The 22,076-nt window shown below is 36.6% G+C and overlaps 1 pseudogene across 1 annotated transcript; it reads left to right on the top strand.

The window, feature by feature from the left end:
- The first annotated feature begins 9,215 nt into the window (after positions 1 to 9,215).
- On the top strand, positions 9,216 to 19,641 carry LOC309629729 (phosphomannomutase 2 pseudogene; annotated as a pseudogene). The gene has a single exon. The product of its transcript is annotated as a phosphomannomutase 2 pseudogene (transcript).
- The last annotated feature ends 2,435 nt before the right edge of the window (positions 19,642 to 22,076 follow it).

Genomic DNA, 22,076 nt, shown 5'->3' with positions numbered 1-22,076 from the left:
TGTAAAACATAAAACATAATGCAAATGTGACTTATGATTATTATTAGACTACTGCTAAGTGAAATATTCATGTTTATGTTTTCTTAGTTAATGCAGATTAGCTTCCATAATTGCATAGTAATTAGGCTTATAATCGATGTAGCCTTCTCAAAAAAGTAAATGGATCAATGAATGGATAAATGGATAGATAGTCAAAGGTATATGCACTTAGATTTTTTTAGAAAAAATACTGTGCTCTAAGGAAGCTTTAAAACGTATTTAGAAAACCCCTTTTTCTGCATAAATGATTTTAGAGGGTTAATATCATTGGAAATGTCTCATCTCATTAAATGTCACCATATAATTTATATACTTTTTTAAAGCAAAGTTGCTCAAGCAGTAAATTCAAAGGACAAGAATCTTTATATTATATATGTGGCATTATTAATTTTGCAGCATCTCCAGGAGATGCTAAAAATAGTGTGACATTAAATCATAGATGTATATAGAATTTTCTAAGGTCTAGCTACTCACAAGTCTAAGCTCACAAAGAAAATATAAAGGCATTAAAAACTCATTAATATAAATAATAGAGTGAGCAAAACAGATATTGCCTTAGGCAGGACATTTATTGGTCAATAACTCTTTATTAGTTGTCTATGTTATCATCTCTTTATTTTAGCCCTTCACTTCTTATCCTTTGATCTGGTAATTCCTTTTTACACCCTGGACCCTTGTGTTATTTTCTGGCAAGGAAACTGACCTAGAAAAGATTCAACATAATTAATCTACACTTACAAGTTTTCACTATATCTTTATTAGTACTGAATTTTTAAATTAAAGATTTTTTTTCTTTTTCAATGATTTTCAAACTCTGACTATAATGTGCTTTTCTTTATATTTATGCTGACTGGATTTATTGAACTTCTTTTATCCTTAGGTTCATAGTTTTCATCAAATTAGGATATTCCTTGGCCATAATTTCTTAAAATATTTTTTCTTCCACCTTCAGGCCTTATTCCCTTTGTGCTTCATTCTATTACTGTCTTCAAGCACACTGATCTTTTCTTCTGTGGCATCTAATCTGCTGTTAACATGAACCATTGTACTATTTATTTCAAATATTGTTTTGTACCTCTAAAAGATTTATGGACTTATTTTTTAGAAGCTTTGGTCTTTTTTGCTATCTTAGTTCCCTCCTCATCATATTCATAGTTTTGTTTATATTCTGAGCATTTGGGACATATATATTAGGTATTTTAATAAATTGTCCACTAATTCCTTCATCTCTGTCATTTCTGCATCTTTTTCTTTTGATTCATTTTTCTGCTGATTAGCAACCATATTTTCTTCCTGACTATTTGCATACCTAGTATTGTTGTATTAGATCTTAGAAATTATGATTTTTACATTGTGGGGTGATGGATTTTGTTTTATTTCTTTAACAAGTTTTGGATTTTTCTCTGGCATGTAGGTAAGCTACTTTTTTGATCCTTTTGGGACAGCCATTAAGCCTTGTGAGGGTAAGTTCAGAAAAGTCTTTACAGATGATTTGGCCCAACTTCTAAAGTGATACCCATGTGTGAACTATCTCTTATGCCCCATAAAGTAAAATGCATTTCTGCTTTTGTATTTTTGAGCTCTAGGATTTGTTAGATTGTTATTATCCCAGCCATGTCATGGAATATTACCTTATTCATGTTCAGACCAGTAATAAGGTAAATATGCAAGAAAACCTCTCTGTAGTCCTCTGAAGCTCTATCTCTGTGCTGTCAACTACTCTCCCATATTCTTTCAGACACATTGAGCCTCCTCTATCTCCTTCCACCCCAACTTCTGGCTCTTCAGCTGGTTGAGATTACTTGGTTTTGTTTAGTTTCTCTTTCCCTGCACCACAGCCTGGAAACTGACTTCAGAGAGTAATCCATGTCAAGCATAAGGCCGGCTTATTTGTTCTTTCTCTCAAGGATCACAGTCCTGTTCTGGCTGTTTTCTAATGTCTGAAATTTGTAGATATATATATGTTTTTATAGTTGTTTAAAACAGCAGAGCCATTCTTAGAGCAGTGCTTTATGGGCAGAAGTGGAAATATGCTTGAAATCATTAAAAAAAATTTTTTTTCTATTTCTTTCACTGAAAAGGCCCAGACATAATAATACATCATGAACACAAGGATACCCAGCATCCAGATCCTTGTTTTAAAATACTATTAATCACTGAGATGAAACAAAACCCCTTATGGCTGACTTCCAATTTCCCATTGAGTGATTACAGATATGAGACAAGGAAAGTAAGAGATGCGGCTGGAAATTCTTGTTACACTGGCAAGTAAAAAATGCTAAAAAAATGATGACAGTATGTCACAATTTTAAAGGTGTCTGAACAGCTCATATATCAAACATTTCAAGAATGCCAGTGAAAAACAGATGGGCTAATGTTTTAGGAGTAAAGGTCTTTCTCAAAATATAGAGTGACATTGATGTTGTAGGAAAAAATGAATAAATATAGATTCACTCTAACAAAGCCTAAAATAAAAGCCTTCACAAGATAAGGAGATCCACCAATAATTTAACTGCCAGGTAGAAAAAATTCAACATTCTTCTGATGAGGATAACAAAATTAAGATTTTCTGCAATACATCATCTATAATGTTTTATATATAGTTAAAATTTTAGACATGTGAAGAGGCAGGAAAATTGAATCCATAATAAGAGGAGAAAGCAAGTGAATAGAAAAAGATACTCAGATGGCACATTTGTTGGAATTAGCAGCCAAAGACTTCAAAATTACTATTAGAAATATGTTAAATAATTTACAGTAAAAGATGAATAGAATCGTAAAGATATAAGGAATTTTAGGACAGAATGAAATCTCTTTAAAAAGTACCAAAAAGAAATATGAGAACTAAAAAGATACAATATTTGAAATAAAATTATTAGATGGGAATAATAATAATACAGAGAAAAGAATCATTGTACTTGAAGACCAGTAAATAGAAACTATTCAATCTAATCTGAAGCATAGATAGAAAAAAAAAAAAAATTGAAAAAATAAACAGAGCCACAAAGGGGATGATAAAAACAGTCTAAAATACATGTAATTGTTGTCCCAGGAGGAGGAGCAAAGATGGGAAAGAAAAAATATTAACACTCACTAAAAATTTTAGTAGATTTTAAAAACATCAATCCACAGATCCAAGAAGAAAGGAATTTCCAAGCTGGACAAATATAGTAAAAACCACACCAGGTCTCAGTTTGGTCAAACTGCTAAAATTGAGATGTAAAGAGAACATCTTGAAAGCAACCAGTTAAAAAAAGAGAGAAAAAAAGAAAAAAGGGAGAGAAAGAGAGAGAGAGCAAGCAATGCATAAAGTAGAGAACAATAAACAGGACAGCTAATTTCTCAGAAGAAGTAATGGAGGGCAAAAGGCAATGAAATGACATCTTTAAAGTGCTTAAGAAAACAAAGTGCCCTCCCATCAGGAAACTTGCTCAAGCCTCTTAGATAGCCTCATCCACCAGAGGGCAGACAGCAGAAGCAAGAAGAATTACAATCCTGCAGCCTGTGGAACAAAAACCACATTGACAGAAAGACAGACAAGATGAAAAGGCAAAGGGCTATGAACGAGATGAAGGACCAAGATAAAACCCCAGAATAACAACTAAATGAAGTGGAGGTAGGCAACTTTCCAGAAAAAGAATTCAGAAAAATGATAGTGAAGATGATCCAGGACCTCAGAAAAAGAATGGAGGCAAAGATTGAGAAGATGCAAGAAATGTTTAACAAGGACCTAGAAGAATTAAAGAACAAACAAACAGAGATGAACAACACAATAACTGAAACGAAAACTACACTAGAAGGAATCAATAGCAGAATAACTGAGGCAGAAGAATGGATAGTGACCTGGAAGACAGAATGGTGGAATTCACTGCTGCAAAACAGAATAAAGAGAAAAGAATGAAATGAAATGAAGACAGCCTAAGAGACCTCTGGGATAACATTAAACGCAACAACATTCACATTATAGGGGTTCCAGAAGGCGAAGAGAGAGAGAAAGGACCCGAGAAAATATTTGAAGAGATTATAGTCGAAAAATTCCCTAACATGGGAAAGGAAATAGCCACCTAACTCCAGGAAGCGCAGAGAGTCTCATACAGGATAATCCCAAGGAGAAACATGCTGAGACACATAGTAATCAAATTGGCAAAAATTAAAGACAAAGAAAAATTATTGAAAGCAGCAAGGGAAAAACGACAAATAACATACAAGGGAACTCCCATAAGGTTAACAGCTAATTTCTCAGCAGAAACTCTACAAGCCAGAAGGGAGCAGCAAGATATACTTAAAGTGATGAAAGGGAAGAACCTACAACCAAGATTATTCTACCCAGCAAGGATCTCATTCAGATTCGATGGAGAAATCAAAAGCTTTACAGACAAGCAAAAGCTAAGAGAATTCAGCACCACCAAACCAGCTATACAACAAATGCTAAAGGAACTTCTCTAAGTGGGAAACAAAAGAGAAGAAAAGGACCTACAAAAACAAACCCAAAACAATTAAGAAAATGGTAATAGGAACATACATAATGATAATGACCTTAAACGTGAATGGATTAAATGCTCCAACCAAAAGACACAGGCTTGCTGAAAGGATACAAAAACAAGATCCATATATAGGGTGTCTATAAGAGACCCACTTCAGTCCTAGGGACACATACAGACTGAAAGTGAGGGGATGGAAAAAGATATTCCATGCAAATGGAAATCAAAAGAGAGCTGGTGTAGCAATACCATATCAGATAAAATAAACTTTAAAATAAAGAGTATTACAAGAGACAAGGAAGGACATTACATAATGATTAAGGGATCAATCCAAGAAGATATAACAATTATAAATATATATGCATCCAACATAGGAGCACCTCAATACATAAGGCAACTGCTAACAGCTATAAAAGAGGAAATCGACAGTAACACAATAATAGTGGGGGGCTTTAGCACCTCACTTACACCAATGGACAGATCATCCAAAATGAAATAAAATAAGGAAACAGAAGCTTTAAAAGATACAATAGACCAGATAGATTTAATTGATATTTATAGGACATTCCATTCCAAAACATTAGAATACGCTTTCTTCTCAAGTGCGCATGGAACATTCTCCAGGATGGATCACATTTTGGCTCACAAGTCAAGCCTCAGTAAATTTAAGAAAATTGAAATCATATCAAGCATCTTTTCTAACCACAACACTACGAGATTAGAAATGAATTACAGGCAAAAAAAAGGTAAAAAACACAAACACATGAAGGCTAAACAATACATTACTAAATAACCAAGAGATCCCTGAAGAAATCAAAGAGGAAATCAAAAAATATCTAGAGACAACTGACAATGAAAACACGATGATCCACAACCTATGGGGTGCAGCAAAAGCAGTTCTAAGAGGGAAGTTTAGAGCTATACAAGCTTACCTCAAGAAACAAGAAAAATCTCTAATAAACAATCTAACCTTACACCTAAGGGAACTAGAAAAAAAGAAAAAACAAAACCCAAAGTTAGCAGAAGGAAAGAAATCATAAAGCTCAGAGCAGGAATAAATGAAATAGAAACAGAGAAAACAATAGCAAAGATCAATAAAACTAAAAGCTGGTTCTTTGAGAATATAAACAAAATTGATAAACCTTTAGACAAACTCATCAAGAGAAAGAGAGAGAGGACTCAAATCAATAAAATTAGAAATGAAAAAGTAAAAGTCACAACAGACACTGCAGAAATAAAAAAGCATCCTAAGAGACTACTGAAAGAAAGTCTATGCCAATAAAATGGACAACCTGGGAGAAATGGACAAATTCTTAGAAAGGTAAACCTTCCAAGACTGAACCAGGAAGAAATAGAAAATATGAACAGACCAATAACAAATAATGAAATTGAAACTGCGATTAAAGAGCTTCCAACAAACAAAAGTCCAGGACCAGATGGCTTCACAGGTGAATTCTATCAAACATTTAGAGAAGAACTAACACCCATCCTTCTCAAACTCTTCCAGTAAATTGCGGAGGGAGGAACACTCCCAAACGCATTCTATGAGGCCACCATTACCCTGATACCAAAACCAGACAAAGATACTAAAAAAAAAGAAAATTACAGACCAATATCACTGATGAATATAGATGCAAAAATCGTCAGCAAGATACTAGCAAACAGAATCCAACAACACATTAAAAGTTTCACATACCATGATCAAGTGGGATTTATCCCAGGGATGCAAGGATTCTTCAATATACGCAAATCAATCAATGTGATACACCATATTAACAAACTGAAGAATAAAAACCATATGATTATCTCAATAGATGCAGAAAAAGCTTTTGACAACATTCAACACCGATTTATGATAAAAACTCTCCAGAAAGTGGACATAGAGGGAAACTACCCCAACATAATAAAGGCCATATATGCCAAACTTATAGCAAACCTCATTCTCAATAGTGAAAAACTGAAAGCATTTCCTCTAAGATCAGGAACAAGACAAGGATGTCCACTCTCACCACTATTATTCAACATAGTTTTGGAAGTCCTAGCCATGGCAATCAGAGAAGAAAAAGAAAGAAAAGGAATACAAATTGGAAAAGAAGGAGTAAAACTGTCAGTGTTTGCAGATGACATGATACTATACATAGAGAATCCTAAAGATGCCACCAGAAAACTACTAGAGCTAATCAATGAATTTGGTAAAGTTGCAGGATACAAAATTAATGCACAGAAATCTCTTGCATTCCTATACACTAATGATGAAAAATCTGAAAGAGAAATTAAGGAAACACTCCCATTTACCATTGCAACAAAAAGAATAAAATACCTAGGAATAAATCTACCTAGGGAGACAAAAGACCTGTATGCAGAAAACTATAAGACACTGGTGAAAGAAATTAAAGATGATACCAACAGATGGAGAGATATACCATGTTCTTGGATTGGAAGAATCAATATTGTGAAAATGACTATACTACCCAAAGCAATCTACAGATTCAATGCAATCCCTATCAAATTACCAAGGGCATTTTTTACAGAAGTAGAACAAAAAATCTTAAAATTTGTATGGAGACACAAAAGACCCTGAATAGCCAAAGCAGTCTTGAGGGAAAAAAATGGAGCTGGAGAAAACAGACTTCCTGACTTCAGACTATACTACAATGCTACAGTAATCAAGACAATATGGTACTGGCACAAAAACAGAAACATAGATCAATGGAACAAGATAGAAAGCCCAGAGATAAACTCATGCACCTATGGTCAACTAGTCTATGACAAAGGAGGCAAGGATATACAATGGAGAAAAGACAGCCTCTTTAGTAAGTGGTGCTGGGAAAACTGGACAGCTACATGTAAAAGAATGAAATTAGAACACTCCCTAACACCATACACAAAAATAAACTCAAAATGGATTAGAGACCTAAATGTAAGACTGGACACTATAAAACTCTTAGAGGAAAACATAGGAAGAACACTCTTTGACATAAATCACAGCAAGATCTTTTTGATCCACCTCCTAGAGTAATGGAAATAAAAACAAAAATAAACAAATGGGACCTAATGAAACTTCAAAGCTTTTGCACAGCAAAGGAAACCATAAACAAGACAAGAAGACAACCCTCAGAATGGGAGAAAATATTTGCCAATGAATCAACAGACCAAGGATTAATCTCCAAAATATATAAACAACTCATGCAGCTCAATATTAAAAAAACAAACAACCAATCCAAAAATAGGCAGAAGACCTAAATAGACATTTCTCCAAAGAAGACATACAGATGGCCAAGAAGCACATGAAAAGATGCTCAACATCACTAATTATTAGAGAAATGCAAATCAAAAGTACAGTGAGGTATTACCTCACACCAGTTAGAATGGGCATCATCAGAAAATCTACAAAAAACAAATGCTGGAGAGGACGTGGAGAAAAGGGAACCCTCTTGCACTGTTGGTGGGAATGTAAATTGATACAGCCATTATGGAGAACAGTGTGGAAGTTTTTTAAACAACTATAAATGGAATTACCATATGATTCAGCAATCCCACTACTGGGCATATACCCAGAGAAAACCATAATTCAAAAAGACACATGCACCCCAATGTTCATTCCAGTACTATTTACTTTTGTAAATAGCCATTTACAATGGAAGCAACCTAAATGCCCATTGACAGATGAATAGATAAAGAAGATGTGGTACACATATACAATGGAATATTACTCAGCCATAAAAAGGAATGAAATTGGGTCATTTGTAGAGACGTGGATGGATCTAGAGACTGTCATACAGAGTGAAGTAAGTCAGAAAGAGAAAAACAAATATCGTATATTAAAGCATATATGTGGAACCTAGAAAAATGGTACAGATGAACTGGTTTGTAGGGCAGAATTTGAGACACAGATGTAGAGAACAAATGTACGGACACCAAGGGGGGAAAGCGGTGGGGTGGTGGGGGTGTGGTGTGATGAATTGGAAGATTGGGATTCACATGTATACACTGATGTGTATAAAGTTGATGACTTTAAGAACCTTCTGTATAAAAAAATAAATTAAAAAAAAGGAAAAATTATTAAAAAATAATTTAAAAAAAGAAAACAAAGTACATTTACCCTTATTTTTAAGAAATGCAAGTTAAACTAATATTTGTGGATAGAGGGTCATCACGTCTGCAACTTACTCTCAAATGGTTCCGAGAAAAAGAAACAGGTACATATAGCAGATAAAGCACATATGGTAAAATGTTAACCTTTGGGGAATCTGGGTGAAGGATATATAAAAATTCTTTGTACTGTCTTTGAAAGCTTTCTGTACACAGTACAAAGTTAGAAATAAGGAAAAAAACTGTACATTTACCTAGAATTTTATATACAGTGAAGGTATTCTTCAAAAAGGAAGACAAAATAAACTTTCAGAAAAACAAAACCAAAGAGAATCTAGAACTAACAGAGCAGAGTTGCAAGGGTCACCACAGGAAGTGAATCCAGCTAAAGAAAATGAGACTGGAAATAATTCTTGCCTTATATGAAGTGGTATGATATTAATTCAAGGTAGGTGAAAAGTTAAGGAAGCATATTGTAATCCCTAAAATAACCACTATAAAACTAATTGAAACAGTGAATAATAAAATTCTATGTAGGAGATCAAATAGAATACTAAAAACAGTCAATTATTTTCATTATTTTAACAAAAAGTAGGGGAAGGGATGGAAACTAGGGACTTGAGGGCTCATGGCCCAGTGTTCTGCCTCCTTGGTGTGGACTGGACCCTGCTGGCCCCTCAGCAGAAAACTACTAAAGAAATAAATGGCATTCTACAAAAATTGAGGCAGAAGATCAAAATCTGAGTCGCAGACGGGTTAAATTTCGATAAAGTGCAGGTGAACTGGGAAATGACGTGATTAAAAAAATATGATTATGTGTTTCCAGGAAATGGCTTGGTAGCATACAAAGATGGGCAACTCTTAATTAAACAGAATATTCAAGGTCACCTTGAATAAGGCCCTAATCCAAGATTTAATCAATGACTGTCTGAGCTACATTGTAGAAACCAAACTCCTAAAGAAGAAGGGGTGCTTTCATTGAAATTCTAAATGGGATGTGAATTCATCCTCTATTGAAAGAAGCTGCAGCCCCAAAGAACACATGGAGTTCTATACACATTATAAAGAAAGAAAATGTAAGACAAAAATGTGTAGCAGATCTGTGGAAAGCATTTGCAATTAAAGGCCTCACGTTTTCTGTAGGAGGCCAGATCAGCTTTGAGGTCTTTCGGGATGGACAGAGCAAGAGGTATTGCCTGGGACATGTGGAAAATCATGGTTATAAGACCATTTCTCTCTTTAGAGACAACACTGTGGCAGGTGGCAACGACCATGAGATCTTCACAGACCTGGGAACTGCAGGCCACACGAGTCTGTGCCTGAGGACACAGGCAAGATCTGTGAAGAGCTCTTGTACTAATGGTCATTTTCCCTGTGGGAAGAAGAGGGAGCTAATGAGCCTGACAGGGTCATTCGGTGGCCAAACCCAAGGTCTCCCCTTCATATGCCCACACGACCCAGCCCAGGCCAGGCTCTCCGCAGGGTTCAGTCATCTCATAGGGTCCTGACAGTGATATCCTCAAACAACAGAGAAACCTCCCTCTATCCCCAAACACGTGAGGCCTTCCACCTCCAATGCCAGAAGAGAGAAGAAAAGACTTGTCAAGAATGGAGCAAAGGAATAACCCCACCAATAGACTTTATCCCCCAACTCCATATTTGCAATCACAGTATGCCTGGGCTTTGGGGAAACTTCCTATCATTCTAGAAAGATAGAGAAAGAACAAATGTGCCAGGACCCTCCCTCTTCGTGGGTCCTGTGATAAATGTAACAGATATTTATATTTGGACACCCTGCATCAATAACAGAAAGGGGGATTTGTGATGAGAAAGAAAGGACAGGACAATTACAATGATTCAACCCTGGGACAAAAGTCTAGAAACACTTTCTGAAATGAAGCTCCCTCCTGAGCGTCAGTTTGATGGGGCTTTGAAACTGAGAAGAATGTGATCACTGTGGTGGTATTCAGTTAAATGACTCTGTACGATCTTTCTTTTCCAATCCTGCTTCCTGTTTGTGAGATGCAGACCTCAGAACGGGCTGCTGACAGATGACCGGCCAAGTGACCACTGACCCCAAGTAGTTTGCACTCAGCTCTCCCAGAAGGCAGATCAGCTTTGTATTCACTACACCTTGAATACCCTGGCTGGTTCTCGGTAACCATGGAGATGGGAGGAAATAGAAACCAACAACCCCTGGTTAGAGAACTGGCACCAGCCGAACAGTCCTTCCCTTGGATGTAGGTTCTGATCCCAGATCTGGAGAAACTAACTTGGGATGTTAAATTTTACTAAAAGTATCTTCTTATTGGACCTGACTGGCTTCCCAAAGGCATTATTTGCCTCTAGTTTCTCAGGTAAGAGCTTAGATTATTCATAGGAATAGGAGCTGCACTTTACCTCTCTGCAGACTTTTTAATAGAAGTTGTCCACCCAGGCCCTCACTTAGACTTTGACTTAAGGGGTGAGAGCAGCTGTGGTTGGGACCCTCTCTCCTCCCTTCCACATTCTGCAAGTTCTTTGTGAAACTGGAGGCAGCTCAAGGCCCTAGTTCAGAACACAGCTGAAGAGAGCTCCCAAGGTAATTTTTCACACGTCACTTTTCAGTATTTGGCAACGTTGAGACCCCCAAACCCTGCACAGATAGGTGCTGGGGCCAGCTTCAGTCTACAGCGTGGCCTCTGCTGGGGGTCACCTACCTGAATCCTGGGCCAGGGGGAGTCCTGTGCTCTGCACCCCCTGCCTCCCAGCCCCCAAACAGTTGCTCGCATCAAATAAACCTGGTTCCCTCCAAGCCTTCTGGCTGCTCAGTCTTCTCTTAGCTCAGGATTGGGTTGGGAGAACAAAAGAAGAAATGCTGGCCTATGAAGTCTGCCCGGCTCAACCACTCCGTTTACTACACACAGGACTGTCGTTTCTCAGTGATTCCCAGGCATGACCATCCAGCGGTATCTTTCCTAGCAGAATTTTGCAAATGATACTGCAATGACCTTTCAAAGTGAAAAGCAGCAAATTAAAGTGATTTTATTGTTTCCTAAAAAACAAGGCAAAACAAAATAAAAAGGCAGTGAAGGCTAAACAAAGGACAAAGAACAGATGATAAAAAATAGGACAAATAGCAAGAAGGTACAATTAAACCCCCAAATATCAATAATTATACTAAATATAAGTGGACATAATGCTCTTATTAAGAGTCAGAGATTGTTAAACTAGGTAAATAAGCAAAACTCTGTCTATATGCAGTATACAAGAGATGAATTTTAAACACATGAAAGTTGAAAGTAAAAACATTGGAAAAGTTATACTATGTAAACACAGCAAACTAAAACTGACATGACTATACTTACATCAGATAAAGTAGACTTCAGGACGTGGGGTATTTCCAGGTAATGAATATTCATAATGGTAAGAGAGTCAATTTAACAAGAGTATCTAAAAATATTAAATTGTATGTACCTAATAACAGAGGTCAACAAAACATAAATAATAACTGTCAGAACTAAAGAGAAAACTAGAGAAATCCATCATTATTGTTGAGCATACTGTAGGATTTTATTTACATGCATTTCTAGAACACAAAATACTAATCTAATCTGAGGCAAATCTCATTAATGGTTGATCTTGGTGAGGGTTTGATTGTAAAAGGACAAATTATATTTTCTCAGGGTGATGAAGATTCTTTCTTGATCGGGATGGTGGTTTCACAGCAGTACACATTTGTCAAACTCTTCAGGCCATACACCTGTGCTGTTTATTGTACGTAAATTCTTTCTCAACAAAGCCTCAAATCAATGCCCAGTATTTCCCATAATGCCCTTTTGTCACTTGCCACATTTAATATTGGATTTTCTACACATTTAAATGTGTTATTTCCCCTATTGGAATTACAGAGTCCTGCCTGAGTTGTTTATTTACCTTTGCAATTTTGCAGCACTTTTCCCAATTTGGATAATCAGTAAATACCAATTGAGCAAATAAAAATGAACTATAAATATTGAATCCTGCATTTTAAATTGGATTACGTTTATTTTATATTGTAGAGCAGGGATTAGCGAATGCTGCCCCATGGGCTAAATTTGGTGCACTGCTTGTTTATGCATGGCCCTCAACCTAGGAATGCTGTTTACATTGTAAATGAAAAAAAAAAAAAAAATCAGAAGGAGAAAATATTATGTGATAAATGAAAAATGATATGAAATTCAAACTTCACAAAACATAAATGGAGTTTTATTGTAACATAGGAAAGTAAAAAAATGAGAAAAGACATACCAGGCAAACACTGAGCATGATGAAAAGCTGATATGGTTCTTCTAGTGTCAGATAAAGGAGGCTTTGGGGGCACAGGGTATTATCAAATATAACTGAGGAGAATTCACAAAGGTAAAAGGTGAAATAGAGATTTTTACTGGGCTGACATAAAGCCCAGGAATCTGAATTGTACCAAGCCCTCTGTAACAAAACCTGCTCTAGAGTAACTGGAATAACAAAATAATACTTAGTCATGAGCCATATAAATAATCAGCTATTTCACAAGATACAAAGTAACAGATGGGGTCACAGATTTAGTGAGAGGAGTGCAAGTGATTATGTAGGCTCTAGGAGAGGATACAATTTGGAAGGCTGTGAGATAAGGAGATAACTGGTTTCTGCCTACACAGTTTCAGCAGCTTTGCAAAGATGAGATTTATAAATACTTTATAAATTAAAGAAATTAACTACAGCATCACTAAACTGAAAGTACCACCTACGCCACTTGCACAGTTTTCTATTAATAGTGAGTGAAGCATTAGCTGCCAAGGCCTTGGAATAAATTATTATGGAATTAGAGCTTGCAGAGATGAGGTATTGCCTCTCATATACACATTACTTGTAGCAAGAAAATACCATATTTGGAGTCAATCTCTTGGAGAGTCCAAAAGCTACACACAGTTACATTGACATAAGAGCTTAGACTTACAGCCTTATTAATGTTTTATAGAAACAGGGTGGAGAAGATAAAATGGATAGTAATTTAAATGAAGATGAGATGGTTCTTCAGTACTTCTTAATTCTTTTGGTCTCTCAGCTACTTCTAAGAGTACAAGAAGGCATCCCTTGTTTTAAAAAGAAGCACATCATTCTATAGCGTTATTTATTAAGGAGGGAATAAATTCAGTATTAATTACATGAAAGAGTATAGTTAGAAAATAGTTGAGGTCTACATTTAATAAATTGTCATGTAACTCTGTAATGTGGGTATAAAGAGGTTTCTGTTCAGGATCATCTACCTATAGTTAATAGAATAATTATAACTCTTACTGGCAAATAACAAGCCCATTGGGACTTGCTTCATCAAAAAGGAAAATTTATTAGCAGAATAGAATATAAGGGTAATTCACAGGTCACAGGGGCCTCATGTGGCCAGACCTCAGGAAAAGAACTGGAACCACCAGTATGACTGCCATTAGAGCTTTCTCATTAATGGTCACTTTGGGCTGTTTCCTTGTTCAGTCTTACTGCTGAACAACCTCTTCTCATACCTGAAAATAGCTGCTGTCAGCTTTCAAGTTTAGAATCCCTATTGTGGAGGGATGCCATGATAAAGGTTAAATGTCTGGATGCCTTGCTAAGGAACTATTTGGTCTGGTTTGTGTCAGTACCTCTCCTAGTCTAACCACAATGGGTGCTGCTACTGTGTCCAGAGAAAGAGGTCTCACTATTCCAATCTGACAAGTTATCACTAGTCAAGCCAGAAAATATAGTAATAGGGCCAGATTGACAAGATATCATGTGTCTAAAAAATTCCCTCATCCATAAAAACAATGTTTGATTTTCATTTGTTGCCCTCAACCCACCAACCTGGGAAGCTATTGAGAAAATAACGATAAGAAGATGAGCTTAATATGAGTCCATGCTCTTTTAAAATTAGTATCTAGATGCATTTGTCAGAATTCATTGAAAGGATACTAAGGGTTTATGCATTTAAGGTATATAAATTTTACCTCAACAGCAATAACCAAAAAGCGCTAGAAACAAATATTGAACTCTGGTTAATAATATGCCTGTTGAGGTATTTGTGGGACCATACTGATGTCTGTAACTTTGTTTGAAATGCATCAAAAATAATATACATGAATCAATGGTTAGAGGGATGTGTAGATGAATATAGACAAATAGGTCTGTGATAAAGCAAATATAGTGAAATGTTAATTGCAGCACTGACATAGTATATATATGAATTTTTACAGAAAAATTCTTTCAACTTTTTTGTATGTTTGAAAATTATCCCAATGAAATATTGGAAACAAATTAAAACTAAATGAATCAGCACTTCCTCACATAATGCATTCTCAATTAGTATTTCTATACACTTGAGAATCTAGAACAATCTCTATGCCTACTACTTTAGATAGTATTTTACATTGCTTTAAACTCACTTGCCTTTGGAGTTTCTAAGTTCAACGTGTACCTTTCTCACTGATTACAGTGGATCATCTTAAACATTCCTTTCAAGTTTTTAATTCCACAATGAAGAGTTATGCATTTTTAAATACAAAAGAGCAAAATCTGAAAATATAAATTATCTGTATACTCACTACTCAGAGATATTTGGTGTATGTTCTTCTAGAATTTGTTTTAATAAATGCCCTTTTAAAGGTTGGAGAGACTAAAGCAAATATACGGGAAGCATGTATTATCTTTGCCATTTAATAGATCTGGCTAGAAACCCTGCTTTTTTAAAATCCGAATTTATCATTTCCCACCTGAAACTTGTCATGACAAATATTTGTTTTTATCCTTCAATCCTTTCTCATTGACCTAGTCCATGGGTATTTTATGTTCTATTGATTTTCTCAGCTAGTACAGTATTTCATGTAATTCTACATGTAATTCATAATACAATATTATTGGATTGTACTGTCTCAATAACTTAAGTACTGAGATGTTTATCAAGTACTGCCTAATAGGCACCACTATGAATTATGCCACAAAAATAATATAAAGGGAGTAAAACTTATTTTAAAAAATAGAATTATGCCACAAAAATAATATAAAAGGAGTAAAACTTATTTTAAAAAATATTAAACAGGTCATTTTGTTGAATGGTTAAGACAGGTAACTACCTTGAGTCCCAGTTCTAGAACCTTAACAGCTTCAAAAGAAGTAAAATAAGATACGTGTAGCACTTCCTCCACTGCACATCACATGCTCAGTAAATCTAAGTGGGAATTGCTATTAGTATGCTACTTTAAATTTGCATATTATTAGCATATTCACAGACTAAAATATGCTAAAAATGTCTGTACTTAAAAGAGGTTTCAATATTTTCCCATAAGTATTTTTTAAATTATTGATATTTTTATTAAGCCCATTTTCATTGATAATGCAGCCCAACTTCAGCTTAGAGAAGTTATGGCACCACAAAGTCTGAATTTTTTGATTCTCAGTAATTGAGATTTTGTTATTCAAGAATCTAAGATAATGAATCTCACTTAATGTTTTAGAGTCTTTGGGATGACATCATTCTTTTATCTCTATACTGGACTAGTGACTCTGGTACTTCATTCGTGTGTAATGCATCACTAAAAACAGTAAAATCTTTGTTCCTCAAATGATACAATATTATTTATGTTTTCTCTTTGAATTAAAATTTTTCCATTTGTCACGAAACAGCCATTACTAATCTGTTCAAATCGTTTGTATAATTCTCGCTTTCCATCCATGTTTGCTATATTTTTTCAATCAAAAAGAAGAAAAAATGATCGATTAATTTTGCTGTCCTGCTTATCTGATGGAATTTCCCTTCCAATTCCCCTTATGTGAGTCAACTGACATGTGGCAAATACCCTCCTCACAGATGGATGGGTAATAGCAATTGCACAGTTGCTGAATTTTGCAACACAGGTGCTTGGATTGGCTCTGCTTGCCTGCCAGCAATATACAGATCTTGGCAGTCCCCGCACAGTTGTAGAAAGAAGCAGAGGAAGAGCACATACTCATTCAGCTGGCACTCATCCTTTTCTGCACTGAGGCCCACAGTTGAGCCAGACTCACTGCTTTCATTGCCTCTTAGCCCCTGAATCACTGTCAGATTCTTGACCTAAATCTGCGACTTGCAAGGAAACCATTTTGGTTTAATTACAAATGTGCAAGTTTAATATAGAAATAATGTGTTCCTTCATGCAATACTTACTACCAACAAACGAGTGGGAACTGAGAAACTTGAAGCTAGTATTTTTTCTTCCTAATACAAAATGGAATGTTTCTACAACAAAAATAAAAATACATTTAAAGTGAGGTTTTCTTTAACAAAAAAATCATATATTTGCTATTAGTTTTTAAATTAAACCTTTGATTTTTCCAAACATTCCTTGGTCCTATGTACTCGAAGATGTACCTTGAGAGAATGATTGCTATTTATGTATGTGGGTGGGTCTAAAATACTACTTGTGAGCTGTTTTTCAGCATGAGAATGTAAGAAAATTTGTCTGTAGTGAGAATTTATGCACTGGGCAAATTTCTAGGAATCTTAGTACAAATTACAGGCAGACTCACCCTTGAGGAACACATGGTACAGTTGATGAAAATGTTAGTGTGATACCTTCTCCTAAAAAGAAGGAATAAAATGAAGTGATACTTGTGGGGGAGTGGCAGTTGTGCCTGATAAGGGTCAAGAAAAGCAACAGAAAGAAACTGATATATACTGGGGACTTATAGGATGTGTAATACTTCTTTAGGAAAGTGTGCAGATGTAGATAGTTTGGACAAAGGGAAATGGAAGAGTAGGTTTGTTTTGGAAAATGGGATTTACTTACGTTTGTTAGGATTAACTAGAGATGTGGTTCCAGAGATCCTCTTGGATCAGAAATGAAGAACTAATAATTTTTCCTAAGGATTATGAGGTTTATTTAAACATAGGCAGTGTGGATTTTATGTCAGAAAGAACACTTGATTTACACCCTCAACTAATGAACTGGTTCCACTTCTTGAATTTCCTGATCTCAGCTGCCCCATCTCACCTCACCATAATACACTGAGTTAATCAAAACAGAAATCTTAGAGTCATTCTCAAGTCTTCCTTTTTCTTCATGCCCCATATTTCATCCATTAAAAAGCTCTGATGTTCTCACCTTCAAAGCGTATTCCACCTTCTCATCCAAACTTTCAAGCCATAATCTTTTCTTGTCTGCAGTATTTTAATAGCCTCCTTATTGTTCTCCCTGCTTCTGTTTGGGGCACCTTTCCCAAGAATCTTTGCCACACAGAAGTCAGAATGATCTTTCAAAATCTAAATCAGATCATGTCATTCCTCCACTTATTACTGTTCTAATAGCTCTCCATTGAATTTATAATAAAATGCAAAGTCCTAATGCTCTTATATGACCCTGCACGATTCAACTTCATCTCCTGTGGCTCATGCTATTCTTTCTAAATTCTAATCTTTTCCTCAAACACAATAAGCTTATTATGGCCTTGGGGTCTTTGCACTAACCTAGAATGCTCTTCCTCAGACATCTGTGTGATGATCTCATTCTTGTTATTTTCATCTCAGATTTAGATCACTGACTTGGGGGGCCATTTGTGACCATTCAGCCTAAGTCATCCTCCAGGCATACGGTATCACAGTGCTCCTCTAAATAAGACCTTCTGAGTAGCTGGAAACATAAATAAGGAACTTGCAACAGAATGGAAATCAATGCACTGTTTCCTGATGGAGAAAGTTTTGCTGTGTAGCAAAAAATAGTATCTTATGTATAAAGAGTCATACTTGCTATATTCAGAAACTGCAGAAGCAAGTATGGTGAACATTCTAAGAAAAAGTGGCTTTATCTTGATCAGAAAACAGACCTGATTATCTGACAAAGAATCTGCCTGGGCATGGTATTATGACTTTTTTGCTTTTTGTTAACCTCCTATCTTATCAACAGAAAAAGGGAGGAAGGGAGTGTATAGGGGTAACAGAAGGTCAAAGAAATTCTCTGTGGGTGTGGTTGTTATTCAAATTTTGATGCTTCTTTTCCTTTATCTTTTGAGGGGGCGAAATGGCCTGGGTTTTGGGCAAGTCTTCACATCCATTTCATCTGTTCCAAAAACCCAGGATATAGGTGCATTCTGATACTGATTGAAGCAAACTGTAAGTGCTCATTTTGGAAATTAAAGACTATAAGTTGTATTTTCATTTAAGGAGTCCTATTGGCTATATATTTTTTTTTTCCTGTAAAAGAATCAATGCCTTGGTTGAGATCCCAGAGTTCTGCACTGCGGAGCGTGGAAGAGCCATTTTGGCCTGGAAATGTTAAGGGCAGGTGTTACCAGTTATCCATAGACATTGAAGGACTTTAGTAAATTTCTTTGCCAAATGTATAATTTTGAATAACACTGCCTTCATGGGTCCTCCAGAATGAGTTAGCAGCAAAATACTGCTCTAAGTAGTTGAAGGTGAAACCGAGTGAAGCCCTGTGGGGCTTCCAGGCATGGAGGCCCTTTTGTCCCCCATTTCTTATAGGCAAGACTGCAGCCTTCATGACCTTCCCTGAGTTCCAGAAGGTGGATTCAAGTGGTTACTAATCAAGGGAGGGAGTAGCCAAGAAACCACCTGAGGCAAGAATGAAGGGACCAGAGAAGCTCAAGATTAGGAGACCAAAGGCCACCTGAGATGAGATTAAAGGAGTGCAGGCCCTACACACACCCTAATCTTGTCAGAGACTTCACCTTCGAATTATTGTTATAAAACCCCTCATCAGGGCTTCCCTGGTGGCGCAGTGGTTGGGAGTCTGCCTGCCAATGCAGGGGATGCGGGTTCGAGCCCTGGTCTGGGAAGATCCCACATGCCGTGGAGCAACTGGGCCCGTGAGCCACAACTACTGAGCCTGCGCGTCTGGAGCCTGTGCTCCGCAACAAGAGAGGCCGCGATAGTGAGAGGCCCGCGCACGGGGATGAAGAGTGGCCCCCGCTCGCCGCAATTAAAGGAAGCCCTCGCACAGAAACGAAGACCCAACACAGCCAAAAATAAATAAATAAATAAATGTATTAAAAAAAAAAAAAAAAACCCTCATCAAATCCTTTGGGGTTGGGACACATAGTTTTTCGAGTCAGAAGCCCCTGGTGTGTCTCCCTTTGCCTGACAAAGTAATAAAGCTATCCTTTCCTACTTCACCTAAAACTCTGTCTCCGAGATTTGATTTGGCACCAGTGTACAGAGAGGTCGAGCTTTTGGTAACAAAGGTATTAACATGTTTGATGGAATTATTTAGCATCATCCGTTATATTGCAGAAAAATGCCTGTCAAAAGCAACAGTATAGGTATTCAGTTGTTGTTATATATATTTTTTCCCTGCAAATAATTTAACAGGTTTGGCTGCCTTTTTACAATTACGTGTTATTATTTGTTTTGAATAGGTAATATATGCCCATGCTACAAAGTATAAAAGGCGCTCAAAGACAGAACATGACAAATAATTCTCAGTCTGACATTTCTATCACAGTCATCTAGTTCCTTCCCCAGAGGCATTCACTGCTATAGTACTTTTCAAACGTGTTTCCAGAGAGAATCTATGTATATCTAAGCATAGATACCAAACATATGCTTTTAAATAGAAATAATAATGTGATCGAAAGTGGGGTGTGGCTACTTGCCGCTCAAAAGCTAATAAAGAGGCCAGGTTGGTGGAAAGGAAAGTTTTCTTTATTTTGGATGCCAGCAACCAGGGGGAGGGTGGACGCCTGTCCAGAGGCCAACTCCCCCTCTCCCCTGACAATCAGGGGGCAAGAGCTTTTATAGACAGAGGGAGGGGCTACAGGCAGAAACAATACAGTCAGCTCTGACAGTCACCTTGAAATTGATCATCGGTGGTCTGACCAGCGTCAATTTGATTGTTTCAAGTACAGTTAATCTTCAGTTCCCGGGTCGGTTTGTTTCCATTTCTTTGAGGCCAGTTCTCGGAATTGTGGCAGCTTATGTCACGGCTACAGCCTGGTCATCACGTAGTTGACTTCTTCCACCTGCTGGGGGTTTCAGTATCTATAAGACAGCTCACAGGATATGGCTCAGAATATTATCTGTAGCCCCTGAGGAGGAACTAAAAGTCCTTGACTATGCTCAATGACTAAACTATTACTATTTGGTCTCTGACTGTTTTCCTTTGTTTCTGCATTTTCTCACTTGTCTGATTAAACTTATTCTTTGGATAAAGTTTTTCCACAGACAAAAGGCAGGCTGAGGACATGGTGGGGCAAGGGCCATAGGGTCCTGCTCTGTTTCAATAACACATCTTTAATATTATTCACATTGATATCTTTCAATTAAAAGAATCTTTGAGATTTTTCCATATCAACACGTAAGGAGTCAATTACCTCATCCAACTGCTGCATGGTATTCCATTTTCTGAATAAACCAAATTAGCTTTAACACCTTCCTATTAGTGGACATTTATGTTGTTTTCTAATCTTTCTCACAAAAAAGAATTTTTTTAAAGTCTTGGAGAAGTCCTAAGATACTGTACTACTCTAACATTTTTTCACCCTGAGAAATAGTGCCCTTATTCAATTTACAGGCAAAAAGTTTGTATTTAACATACTTTTTTCCCTGAATTACATCATCAATTCTTTTTTGTCCTCCTATTTCAGTTTTCACAGTTAGCAAGCTGATTGTGTTGTATCTCCTTCTTCAATCGTTCCTATTCATCTTTGGCTTTTTTTTACTCCTGCTTTCCTTTTATCTTATTTTGTTTATTTTTCAATCCTGTCATATTGTCAGTGTGTTTTCAGCCAGGATCGTTCTCTTTTATGATATTCTTAATGTGGGCTTCATACCTGAGATTTTATTTTTTCCTCCTTCTGTCTTGTGCTTTGCTGACTCATGTGTTGTATCTCTTGTTACCTATGATATCTTTCCTGAATTCTTTTATCTCTGCTTTGAACTATTTGTTATATAACTACTTATTAAGATTTTTTAGTTTAATGGCAATATATTTGGTCACAATTTTTATCTGCTCCAAGAATTTATTTTTCATAGTGAGTGTTTTTTGTCCATCCTTTATTTTCCTGATTTCTTTTTCTTTTGATTCTAGCATTTTCCTATAAATCCTGTGCTGGTTTTGATCTTGGGTGGCCTTGGCCTGCATTGGCTTGAAGCAGGATGTCAGTTCCCAGCCAGAGATTGAAGTCAGGCCACGGCACTGGACTACTGGTTAGTGACAAGACCCTGGCCCTGCGTCTTTGTAGAAATGAATTCTCACAAAGACAGAAAGTAGTGAAACAAAGTGTTTATTAGGAAGAAAAAGAGTACGTGCCAATAAGCACACAGGGGTGAGCTCAGAGAAAGGTCTCGCCCTCATGGTAGTTTGAATCACTTATATGGGGCATTTCTTCTGGGTTTCCTTTGGCCATCATCTTGCTTTGCCTGGTTCTGGGTCCGTATTTGGTATATCTCAGGGTCCTTCCCTGTGTGCGTGCGCATCTCTTAGCCAAGACGGATTATAGTGA

This window comes from Balaenoptera borealis, assembly GCF_965194805.1.
Source record: "Balaenoptera borealis genome assembly, chromosome: 5".
NCBI classification, from domain to species: domain Eukaryota; kingdom Metazoa; phylum Chordata; class Mammalia; order Artiodactyla; family Balaenopteridae; genus Balaenoptera; species Balaenoptera borealis.
Note: the sequence above shows the minus strand (reverse complement) of the source record. Positions and strands in the feature narration are given on the sequence as shown.